Source organism: Dipteris shenzhenensis, chromosome 2, assembly GCF_047967505.1.
Source record: "Dipteris shenzhenensis isolate YYH24624 ecotype China chromosome 2, Dip_SZ_1.0, whole genome shotgun sequence".
Classification (NCBI taxonomy): domain Eukaryota; kingdom Viridiplantae; phylum Streptophyta; class Polypodiopsida; order Gleicheniales; family Dipteridaceae; genus Dipteris; species Dipteris shenzhenensis.
The window spans coordinates 4,156,503-4,169,374 of NC_141597.1; the positions used below are offsets into that span (position 1 = coordinate 4,156,503).

At 38.5% G+C, this 12,872-nt stretch overlaps 1 pseudogene; it reads left to right on the forward strand.

Annotated features, from left to right (window-relative positions):
- Positions 1-10,849: 10,849 nt before the first annotated feature.
- Positions 10,850-12,532, forward strand: LOC147904255 (3-ketoacyl-CoA synthase 11 pseudogene; annotated as a pseudogene).
- The last annotated feature ends 340 nt before the right edge of the window (positions 12,533-12,872 follow it).

A 12,872-nucleotide genomic window follows, 5' to 3' on the forward strand; every position in this document is an offset into this window, starting at 1 on the left:
TGTTTACAGGCAATAGAGGGAGAAGAAATGGATGAAGTCAATATGGAGGCACTCCCTTCTACTTCAACAATGCAACCACCTCTAAATTTGATTGAAGAATCCCATGAGCACAAGAGCTTTAAAGACACCATGGAAAAGCAAAATGACCCCAAACATGGAATACAAGCTATGACAGAGACCAATTCTGCAAATTTAGCTGCATTGGATAAAATGGAGAGCTCATTTGAAGTTAGGATCGTTTTGAAACGAGAACCTCAGTATTTGAGCTTTGGTAGAGAGGAGGTTTCAATCCTCTCCAATCCTTTAAAAGAGGTTAATGACAATGTTATCTTGGCCATTCTCAGGTAACGTTTGTTTATTTGTTGCTACTTCAATGAGCTAACATTTGTTTTTTATTTACAGTGTAGTTATATATCAGTTTCCTAGTGCAGAATGCAAATCAATTCTATGAGCTAACGTTTGTTTATTTCTTGGTGCAGTGTAGTTATTTCTTAGCTTCCTAGTGCAGTGCAACATCGTGTCTACATGCTCGATGCTCTCCTTTCTTCTATTCTTAGCTCTCCTCAAAAGACTATAGAAGATGTTTGTACCTAGTTAAGCCCTTTGAATTTAGATGGGGTGTGAGTCATCTTTATGCCTTATCATGAGGCATAAGTATCAACTCTAACCTTATTTTTACTATTTTGTTGGCAAGTTTGTGTAAAACAATAATCATTTTTATTTTGGTCGTGTAGCTCACATTGGAGTCTGATCGTCTGGGACCTTGAACTCAACCGTTTGTGGTTTGTGAATTCAATGGAAGGCTATCATGCCAACTCCCCAAGGTAATTATTCTCTTAATATTTTTTATACTTTCTTATTTTGTATCTTATGATCATGACATATTAATATATTTAATACGTCATGATGGACAGTGCTGCATATCGGCTAGTATTTGCTGTCAGAACAACCACGGAGCAACAAGACCAAGTAGAATTCAAAAGACGTCTACCAGTGGAGCAAAAAGATGGGCACAGCTGTGGGTGGAGAGTTGCCTACAACTGCATGTTGTTTCTTAGAGAGATTTTTGATTTGGAGTTACCAGTCAAAATGGAATCATATATACAGAAGCCGATCTGCTAACATTTCGGGCTGAGAGTATTCAGCATCTAATTGCTACCATTGGGAAACAACCTGAAAATATGACTACATTGCAGCATGTATAAAACCTTATCTTTATACTTGTATGCTTGTTCAAGCCTTTAATTGGGATGTGTAAATCTCATAACTTTTTATATTTTCCTCCAAGAGGAGAAGAGAAGAGGAGAAGAGACTGAGTCTAATGAAAGCATGCTATCTTTATACTTCTATGATTATTTAAACCTTTATTTTTATTTGGGATGTGTAAATCTCATAACTTTTAAATTTTCCTCCAAGAGGAGGAGAGACTCACTCTAATGAAAGCATGTATGAAACCTTACTTTTTAAATTTTTGCTCCAAGTGAAGGAGAGACTCACTCCAATGAAAGCATGTATGAAACCTTATCTGCTTGTTTAAACCTTTATTTGGGATGTGTACATCGCATAACTTTTTTATATTTTTATAGTAGAAGGAGGATGTAGAAGACATAGCAAGTGAAGAAGAATACGATGTAGACTACTCTCTCAATAAGATGAGTCATGAAAATATGAATCTATTGGAGCAGATTGGAAGTTCATTCACTGCTATGTTGTTAATTCGACAACCACCTCATTTTTTTGAATTTGGTGAAGAAGAGATTTCAATCCTCTTGAATCCTAAGAAAGAGGTTAATGTCAAAGTCATTACAACCATCCTCAGGTTTGATGCAGCCTTTTCCTTGGCTTTATACTTTGCTTATTTTGATTAAACCCAAGAAGCTAATACTTTTTTTTAAATATAGTAATGTTATAGCAAACTTTTCGCAAAATATACAAAGCGTTTCATATATGCTCGATCCTCGTATTTTGGAAGTGCTTAGTAACAAAGAAGAAACCATAGAGGATGTTTGTAAGTGGTTGAAGCACGTTCCTATGAATGATGCACGAGTTATTTTTACAGCATATTATGAGAAGTAAGCATCAAACCCTACTTGTTTTTTCTATTGCATTGCTAGAATTGTCTCAAACACAGTAATTATTCTTTATTGATAATGCAACTCACATTGGAGTCTGGTAGTCGTGGACATCTTTGCGAAGAAGTGCTTCTTTGCCAACTCAATGACATCCGTCCATGGCACTGTGTTAGAGTAAGTATAGACTACACTTGTTGTCACTTCTTGACATGTAGATTGATATGCAATGCACATATTCACTGTTGTTATATGTTTTGATGTGCAGATCAGCTCGAAAGTTAGTAGGTGCTATCGACACCAGTAATGCGGCAATGTGACTTGGCACAACAAATAGAGTATATAACATGTCAAGTATCACATCAAGAGAATAGCCACATCTATAATTGTGGATGGAGGGTGGGCTACAATTGCTTTTTGGTACTTGGTCAAATTTTTGAGATACAAAATGACACCACACTGTCAACATATACGGATTTGCATCTCTATGCATTTATAACATGTACCATTCGAGCAATCATTAAGGGCGACATTATGGACCCTCCCACAAGGCAAATAGATAATGCCTCAGAGGAGTGTGAAATGAATGCCGTCAAAGAGTCAAAGGGGATAGAAGACCTCAACTCTACAAACATGGCTTCATTGGAAGAATTGGGAAGCTCTTTTAATGTTAGGGTTATGATTCAACATAGAACTCAGTATCTTGAATTTGAGGGAAAGGAGATTTCAATCCTCTCTAGAGCTTGAAATGAGGTCAATAACAACATTCTGATGGCCATTCTCAGGTTTGATACAAACTTTTTCTCTGCTTGATAATTCAATATTTTGATTAAATCTAATAAGCTAATATTCATTTATTTGTTGGTGCAGTATAGTTATCTCACGATTTGGTAGAGCCGTACAAAACCGTGTGTATATGTTGGATTCCCTCCTTTCTCCTATACTTAGCGATAGCAGAAGGACGATAGCCGATGTTTGTAAATGGTTACAGCCTTTACATTTACATGGCGTGCGAGTCCTATTTATGGCATATCACGAGATGTAAGTATCATGGCAACCTTTATTTTCATCTTATACTGGCAACATTGTGTTAAATAATAATGGTTCTTAATTATTCGTGTAGGGAACATTGGAGTTTGGTGGTTTGGGACCTTGAAGACAACTATTGTTGGTTTGTTAACTCGATTGCAGGCTTTCATGGCTCAGTGCAAACGTAAGTATTCTATTAATCTGTTGTTACTTCTATATTATGTACCTTATGTAATAGACACACTAAGTTTTTTTAATTTGTCATGATGAGCAGGTCGATTGAGAAGTTGGTATCTGCTATCAGAGAAATAGGACAGTACAAAGACTCGGTAGACTTCCAAAAGCATTTAGTAGTAGAGCAGGAAGATGGGCATAGTTGTGGGTGGAGAGTTGCCTACAACTGCATGTTGATTTTCAAAGAAATTTTCTCACTGAAGCCACAGATCTCATCGGAAGACTCTTTAGAGCTCAAATATTCAGAGGAGGATATACAATTGTTTAGGGCTGAAATCATTCGAGACCTAATTGCTGCCATTAGAATACAACGTGCAACTGAAGCAATATCAGAGCTTGCATTTAAGGAAGAGGAGACTGAGTCTACTGTGAAAGCACTACACACTACAGAAGAAGTAGAGACTCAGTGTGCACCTACAGCACCACAACCTCCACTGGAAACATCAGAAGAGTTGCCACAGCCTCCGCTTGCATTTAAGGAAGAGGATACTGAGTCTACTCAGAAAGCACTACATACTACAGAAGTAGAGATTGAGTGTACATCTAGAGCACCATAGCCTCCATTGGAAGCATCAGAAGAGTTGCCACAGTCTCCACTAGAAGCATCAGAAGAGTTGTGATGCATGTATGATGTTGTGTTTGTATATATGCATGAGGAGCATATTCTCATGATGTTGTTTACTCCATGAATATTATGGTTGACATTTATTTGTTGCAATGTATGAATCATGATGTAGTTTTTGTTGATTATACACCAATTTCTGACTTATTACTTAAGTGGCATTTAGTCATGATATTTATATATTTATTTCATGCACACAATTTTATGATATGAATGTGTGATGATGTGATTATTAGGAAATATAACCTTCTGTGATGAGAATTTTGATATGAATATGTGATGATGTAATATTTGTAATATATTTCATGGCAAAGTATCAATTCCCAATGCTCCACTCACTTAAAGTACAGCATTCCCAATGCTCTGCAAAATTTTATTCAGTTGGACAGTCTCCACTCACTTAAAGTAGAGCATTTCCAATGCTTCTCTCACTTTATTCCAACCCTTATCCTTATCATAGCGAACACATCGTGCCTTAGTGCACTTGTAATCTTCCATCGTAGTCCTTCCACAAACACTCTCTTATTTCTTACATCCTAGTCCTTCTGATTAACTTGTATTCATCTTTCACTTTATGTCTTCCCTCACTTTCTATCACTCTTGAAGGAGGGGCAGCTCACTGTGCATCCCTCGCTATTGCTCCCTCACTCTCCTTCTCCCACTTTCCCTCTAAGACAATGACTAGTTACTACCCGACTTCATTTACTGAACTCAAATTCTGTCTTAGATCTCTTTTGTATGGACCAATGAAGGGAAAATCATTCGAGGAGGATATGTTACGCACATGGTTGCTTGATTTGAACTCAGCAGAAGAGGTGAATATCCTTAGCTTTCTTTTTCGCTTCTTTTAATCACGTACTTCTTATGCGAACGAGTTAAATTTTCGTACAGGATATGGCGGTGGCTAGAAGCTGTATTGAAAAAAATGGTGAAGATGAGGAAAGCCAAGAGAGAAAAGAAGAGTTGTTGAATGCTTACAAGTCGGCGGAAGATTCAAAACAAGTTGTGAGGAGAGTCTGTGAGGAGATTTGCGATGCCAACCCTGGTTACGCATGGCCTGCAAGTTTAAAGTCTGCTTGTTTTCATGAAGCCAATGCCATAGTAGGCACTTTCGAGGACATATGCTCTCTCTAATGACTTAATAGTCAAGTGATGGAAATTTAATTCCATAGAAATTTAAAGTAACTGTGAAATTTAATTCCATAGACTTATGTATTTTCTAAAGTAATTGTAATAGACAAGAAATGAAACTACAGTTCCACAAAGACTTTTTAGTTCTCTAATGTAAAGTTGTAATAGACAAGAGAGACAAAGATGACATCTTCTAGGCTAAGCTAATGGAAGGTGTTTTTTAACACCATATGGCTTTGAGTTATATGATCTACTTCTTGTACAAATGTGTCATGCTTTTTTTAAAATGTACTCTAGTTTTTTTCTAATTTGATTTTTTAAATTCTTACTTTTTTTCTCTTTTAACAACATGAAGTCCTCTTTTTTTAATGTACTCTAGTTTTAATAACATGTCACGCCATTTTTTCTAATTTGCTTTTTTAAAATCTTACTTTTTGACTCAAAGTTTTGTTTTATAAGAGCCTCTTTTTTTGAAATGCTTTATCCAAAATTATCTCACAAAACGAATTTGGATAGTGCACTAGTCCAAAATTAATGAAATAGGTGTTTTCTCTTTCTTTGCTCTATCCTTTCTAGAAACCTTGAATGGACCTATTGCAGATGGTTACATTGTGACCCATGACATTAACCTAAACTCTTGAGGGATCCAAATATCACTGTTGTCCTTCAAAATGCGACCCACACAAGATTGAATTGATAGCTTTGGCCTAGGGGAAGGGCAGTGCTTCACCATTGTAGAAAGAATGGGAGCAAGCAAAGATAAAGAGGTTGGGAGGAGGAAGAGGTTGAGAGGAGGTTGAGAGGAGGAAGAGGTTGGGAGGAGGCTGAGAGGAGGTTGAGAGGAGGAAGAGGTGAGGAGGAGGCTGAAAGGAGGTAGAGAGGAGGAAGAGGCTCAAAGAAAGGTGGGGAGTCAATGGGGATAGTTTGGGGAGACTCATGGGTCCAGGAGTTTGGGATGCTAGGGACACTTTTGGAAAATTTTTATTTTTTTGGAGGGAAAAAAAGTCGCGGACTTGGGGGCCTACCAAGAGAGCCTAGGAGGGTATGGGGACCATCCAAAAGTGAAAGGGGGGAGTAAATGCCTCAAAAGGTGGTGGGGACAAGAGAGAGACAAGTGGAAGTCTAGTGGGGACTAAGGAGGACTCTCCACCAATGAGAGGCCAATATGGAATCCTCCATTCTTTTAATGCCCAAGCCTTCCCATTGGCTAGTTTGCTAATCACAAATCTCAAGGGACTAATCCAAGAGGCTCTTTTTGAGTCCAAAATTCTCCTAATGCTTTTCTCCTCTCTTTCCTTCTCTCTTTTTCTCTCTTATCTCCTCTCTTTTTCTCTCTTTTTTCTCCTCTCTTTCCTTCTCTCTTTTCCTCTCTTTCCCCCTCTCTTTTCCTCTCTTTCCTTCTCTCTTTTTCTCTCTTTTTCTCTCTTTTTCTCTCTTTTTCTCTATTTTTTCTCCTCTTTTCTCCCTCTTTTTTCCTCTCTTTTCCTTTCTTTTCCCCTCTCTTTTCCCCTCTCTTTTCTCCTCTCTTTCCTTCTCTTTTTTCCTCCCTTTTTCTCTCTTATCTCCTCTCTTTTTCTCTCTTTTTTCTCCTCTCTTTTCTCCTCTCTTTTCCTCTCTTTTACCCCTCTCTTTTCTCCTCTCTTTCCTTCTCTCTTTTTCTTTCTTTTCTCCTCTCTTTTTTTCACTTTTTTCTCCTCTCTTTCCTTCTCTTTTTTCCTCTCTTTCTCCCTCTCTTTTCCTCTCTTTCCCCCTCTCTTTTCCTCTCTTTTCTCCTCTCTTTTCTTCTCTCTTTTTCTCTCTTTTCTCCTCTCTTTTTCTCTCTTTTTTCCTCTCTTTTCCCCTCTCTTTTCCTATCTTTTTTCCTCTCTTTTCCTCTCTTTCTCTTGCAGCAATGTCCTCTTGCAGCTTGATATCGTGGGCAGGTACCCTACTCCTGTCGAGACAGCCTGCCATCGTGGACATCGCAGAGGACATACATGGAGGCACTTCTATGATGAGGGGTTGATTACTGAGGAGCAATATATCCGAACTATTAGAGCAGCCCCCCAGGTATTTAAAAGTACATAAACAATGTCAATATTGTAAATAAAGATTTGATTTTTCATACATTGATTCCCTCATTTACAGGCCCCTGGGGCTGATCAACAAGAGGAAGAAGGTGAGGATACTGAGGAGTAAGAAGGCAACGAAGAAGGGACCAAGGATGCAGATGACTTAGATTAGTCATAGAAGTAGTTCTAGCTACTCTTTTTTGTACTTGAAGCCATTGGCTTGGCTTCGTGCCTCTCTTGTATATACACAGTGACTCCTCTTATTTTTTGTACTTGAAGCCACAGGATGTGGCTTGGCTTCGTGCTATATGTACATACAAGCACTTTTTGGGCTATGAATTAATATACACTCCTTTTATTTTTTTGGCTTTCAATTTCCTTGTGCAATGTTCTATCAATGAATGCTTTGTGAACTAAATGTTTTGGAGTTGTAATGTTTTATTCGGAATTGTAATCATTAGCTATAGACGTGCTTGGAATCGTGCTAATTAAAATGACAACCATGCTAATTAAAATGCAGTTGGCTATAAGAATTGAATTGCACAATGTGAAAATGGGATTCTTGTAACCACACATCATACACAACATACACAGCATTCTGTTCAACCACACAAAATTCTACTTAAAAAAAAAAAAAATCTGCATTGAAGCATCTATAAGCGCATCTATCTTTCTTTTTTTTTTCTACAAAGCGTCTATATGCGTGTCTGTCTATTATATAGATGCGGGTCTATAGATGCACTAGTTAATAGATGTGCCTATACATTTTTTTTAAAGTTAAGGAAACACGTCTGTGTGCACATCTATGGGTGCTTTGTGTTGTTGTGGATGGGACCAACCTCAAAGACTTTAGCTTGGTTCTACATCTAAAGGATCCAGTTCTCAGTAGAACCCTTCTGGAAATTTGGTGTTTTTTCATCAAGAGTTAGGCTGCTTGCAGCACAGGCCTTGAACATGTGTCCACTTCGGGCCAATTTTTGTATAGGCCTTCCTTTTTCGCATGGCTGACCACCCTCTTAATATATTCAACACTTTAATGTTTTAAAATAATAATAATAATAATAAAATAATGTTTCAATCGATTTAAATCTCCCACAAGTTGTTGCCTTTAATCATCTAAGATAAGATATCTAATGACCTCTTGTTATATTTATTGAAGCATCATTTAAAATTTTAATTATTTTGCTTTCAAAGCATAGCTAGGATCATTTATGATGCCATCATAAGACTTGAAATGAGGTACCATTTGATACCTTAGTCTATTACTTATAAGATTTGCTCTTGGTACTTGTTGCATAAAAGGTGATTAGTTGTTCTATGGTGTGTGTGTGTGTGTATGAATACATAAATAAATATGTTTACACATGTATAAATATAAATATAAATATATATACATATACATATACATATATATATATATATACATATACATACATACATATATATATATATATTTATTTATTTATTTATTTATACATACATACATACATATATGTATATATATATATATATATATATATATAGAGAGAGAGAGAGAGAATGAATCATGAAAGTATCATGATTGATTAAAAAAATTAACGTTGCTCAATCATGCAAGTATAAGAGATATAAATGTCTAGTCCTTTATCTACATGATATAATTGAATATTGACGTTTTTTCTATACTTATGAATGCTCCAAAGGAATCAATAAGAAGTTGAGCTCTCTACCTCGGAGTATCTTGGCATTCCATTTTCAAGAACATGCAATGGATTTTACAGTCTTAAGAAAGAATCTAGTTCTTCTTAACCACCATATTCCAAGCCACCAAAAAGTATTTTACAAATATTGCTTCTTCATTTCCTTTGTGTACATATACACTATGTACTTCCTTTGTCTCTCTGGCCTTGCAAAGGGTCCATGGAAAGATGGGATACCCCCCCCCATTAATATGTAGATGGTCAAAACATAATTCAAATGGTCAAACTGACTTTCCAAATCATGTTGGTTAATGTGGGATTAGAGTTAGTTGAACGTTTATTTTTTCTTTTCTTTTGTTTTTTTCACACGCCCACACTCACTCACCTGTGGTGCTATCGAGACCCTAGATGGGTCCACACTCATGGTTAACTCACACATATTGTCACACACACTCATGGTTAACTCACACATGTGCACAAGCTAGGACACTAGGTTCTATCTCCAACATTTGAACCCATGACTTGAGGATTGGAAGCCCACTCTTTTAGCTTGTCTGACACCACCCTAATTAAAAGCATGTGATGTTATTTAAATATGAGGAGGGTGTGTCTCCACTCATATTCAATTGTTGATCCCCACTAATTTCCCCTCTCTCCCCACTTTTACCTCTCTCCTCTTCTCTCTTTCACTCATCTACTGTTCCCACTTCAGATTCTTTTCTCTCTTTTGCTCTCCTTCCAATTAAGGGCTTCTGCACATGAGGAAAAAGTGCAAAATTGGTGCCATTACCATCATTTTGTTCCATATATTCAAGCATTTAATAGATGTTTGAGTACTTGCAGGGAGCTCTACATGTGAGTGTTGGTGCATTTTGTTCCATATATTCAAGCATTTAATAGACATCTAAGTACTTGCAGGGAGCTCTAATTGAAAGAGATAGATAGATAGAGAGAGAGAGAGAGAGACGGAGAGATTTATGTATATATATATGTATATGTGTGTGTGTGTGCATGTATGTGTGTGTGTGTATTCGCATATATATGTGTGTATATATATATATATATAGAGAGAGAGAGAGAGATAGATAGATAGACAGAGAGAGAGAGAGAGAGAGAGAAGTGGTCAAAGAGAGAGAGAGACAACTGTGTGTTTAGAAGTTTGGTTTAATTAAAGACATCTGAAAATTCTTGAATGTGTGTGTGTGTGTGTGTGCACGTGCGCACGGGTGTGTTATTATGCATGTATATGTTTTTCGAAAATTTTCTAAAATTCCTCAAAGTTCGAGATTTATAATGAAACCTTGAATTTTATTAAAGGCAATCTATGATCTCAACTTCGAGACCCAGCGGAGCGGGTCTCTAGACCTTCATAGATGAGTCAGGTTACTCGTGTTGTGTATGCTTAGGTAGAGGCGCCCTATACCTATGCGTGTAATAACCCAATCATGACAGCTTTTCGGTACAAGCAAAACATTTCTTCTCCAACGCTTGGGTATGCTACACAACTAACACTCGAGCAACGCGATAGCTACTGCGATGTGGATGAAGATGGAGTGCATGGAGATCGAATGAAGCTACTAGCCAACCTGAGAGCTAGTGCACGTGACGCAAAAAAAGCGCCACTAGCTATTGCTCCTTTTGTTCATCGTACAAGTTTCACAAAAATGTAAGTTCAATATGTGTGTGAAAATTAAATGACGATAGCTTATGGCTCCGGAACAAGCATACAAAATTAATTTCATTTTACTATATGAATTTTTCTTACAAGGATGGAGGGGGGTGCGTGGAGAGAGAGAGATAGTGATTGAATGGCATCGCGTTTCCTGTGAGATGGATTTGATTTGGGAGTGAAAGTTTTTAGCCAACTTGAACTATTTATGGCAACTTTATTGGCCTGACGGTGGCAAGGCACACGGGACTTCTATTTCCTACGTCCTTTCGCCACCCTACAGATGTGCGCACTGCACAGTAGCCTTCCCGCGAAAAACCTTACACCCTCTTCGTACCCTCACCACTTCCTTCCCAACGCTCACGACGATTTGCTGCCTCGCCCATGTTTCCACACCCCTTGCTCGGACTGATGCTGCTACTCGCCGCAACCCGCGCGCTGGCCTTCGGTTGGTGCCATATCCAATCCTCTTTCATGATCGTAAGGCAGCATTCCATTGCTGCATTCTTGTGGTTCCTGGCAGGGATATGGGTACTCAAGTGGTATGTAAGCAGGCCCAAGCCCGTGTACCTCGTCGACTTCTCTTGTTACGAGCCGGGTCCTTATCTCAAGTGTAACTACGAGATGAGCGAATACTTCACCAAATGCCAAGAGGCTTTTACTCTTCCGAGTGAACACTTCCAAAGAAAAATCTTTCTCAGATCCGGCCTAGGGGATGAGACCTACGTACCGCCGTTCGTAATCCGGGACAAAATGATCCCTTACTTCGAGGATGCTCGCTTAGAAGCAGAGATGGTCATGTTCGGTTGCCTGGATGAGCTTTTCAAAAAGACAGGAGTAACGCCCAACGAAATCGCCGTCCTGGTTTCCAATTGCAGTCTATTCACTCCCACTCCTTCGCATTCGACCATGCTTGTGAACCGCTACAAGATGAGAGAGGATATCAAGACTATCCATTTGGCTGGTATGGGTTGTAGCGCATCTGTCATTGCCTGCAAGCTAGCCAAAGATTTGCTAAAGATTTGTCCAAATCAGTATGCTCTAGTGGTCAGTACTGAAAACGTCACTCTGAACTGGTACTTCGGTAATCAAAAGTCTAGGCTGGTGAGTAACTGCCTCTTCCGAGTGGGTTGCGCCGCTATGCTGCTCACTAACAAGCAAAGCGAGCGCTCACGAAGTAAGTACGAATTCCTACATTGTATTAGGACTCATACGGCAGCGGACGACAAGGCTTACGGTTGCGCCTTCCAGGGGGAGGATGAAGATGGCTTTGTAGCCGTGGCTTTAAACAAAGATCTCTTGGGAGTAGCCGCTGATGCACTCAGGACTAACATCGTTCAGCTAGGCCCACTGATATTGCCTTTTTCAGAGCAGCTCCTCTTTATTTTTGGCGTGCTCTGCAGAAAGGTCCTCAAGTTAAAGATCAAGCAAGATCAACCCGATTTCAAGTTGGGAGTCCAACATTTCTGCTTTCACGCAGGAGGACGGGCTGTTATCGATGATCTTCAGAAGAATCTCTACCTTGATGACCACCTCCTTGAGCCTGCGCGTGCCACGCTCCACCGGTTCGGCAATACTTCGGCTAGCTGTTTGTGGTACGTGCTTGCCTACATGGAAGCGAAACAGAGAGTGAAGAAAGGAGACAAGGTGTGGATGCTGGGCTTAGGTTCCGGATTTAAATGCAACAGTGCCATATGGAGAGCCTTGGATGACATACGCACGCCTACATCGAGTCCCTGGTTGGAGTGTATTCATCGGTACCCCGTTCCACTAAATAGGCCGTGAATATGTATTGGGCAGCATTTCAACTTGCGAAGAACCTGAAGTCCACGTTAGTCACAAGTAATTATCTAAAGTTAGAATTCTAGTTATGGTGTGGGAAAGTGTTAGGAAGGTTGTTCTAGAATAAGCAAAGCTGGCAAAGCACTATGGCCCTCCTTTATGGAAATTAGATGTAGTTTGTCTAGCCTGTTGGAAATGGATGAGAATAGTATATATGTTTAAATAGTGTTTGTTTTTCTAGGTTTGTATGTAATGAGTATGTGTATTGAGATGAGTTATGCACATATATATTCAGCTATTAAATGGTTTGTCCAATATGCATATGAAGCTCTATATGTGGTCTATAGAAGTAGCTACCATACATTATTGTTGTTCTGTAAATGGCAAGTGAAAAGTCTCCATTGTTTTTTAAAATTTAAAATTTTGTTTTTATATTTTATAAGAATGCAATAAATGTGTTGACATTATTTGTTCATGTTGATATTATTTGTGGCTTCCGATTGCTTGATGTGTATGTGTTTGGTATTTTTGAATTATTATAGATTTGTCTACCAATATTACAAAAAACCTAAACTTGAGAAATGTTGAGTTGTGTTGACAATTTTT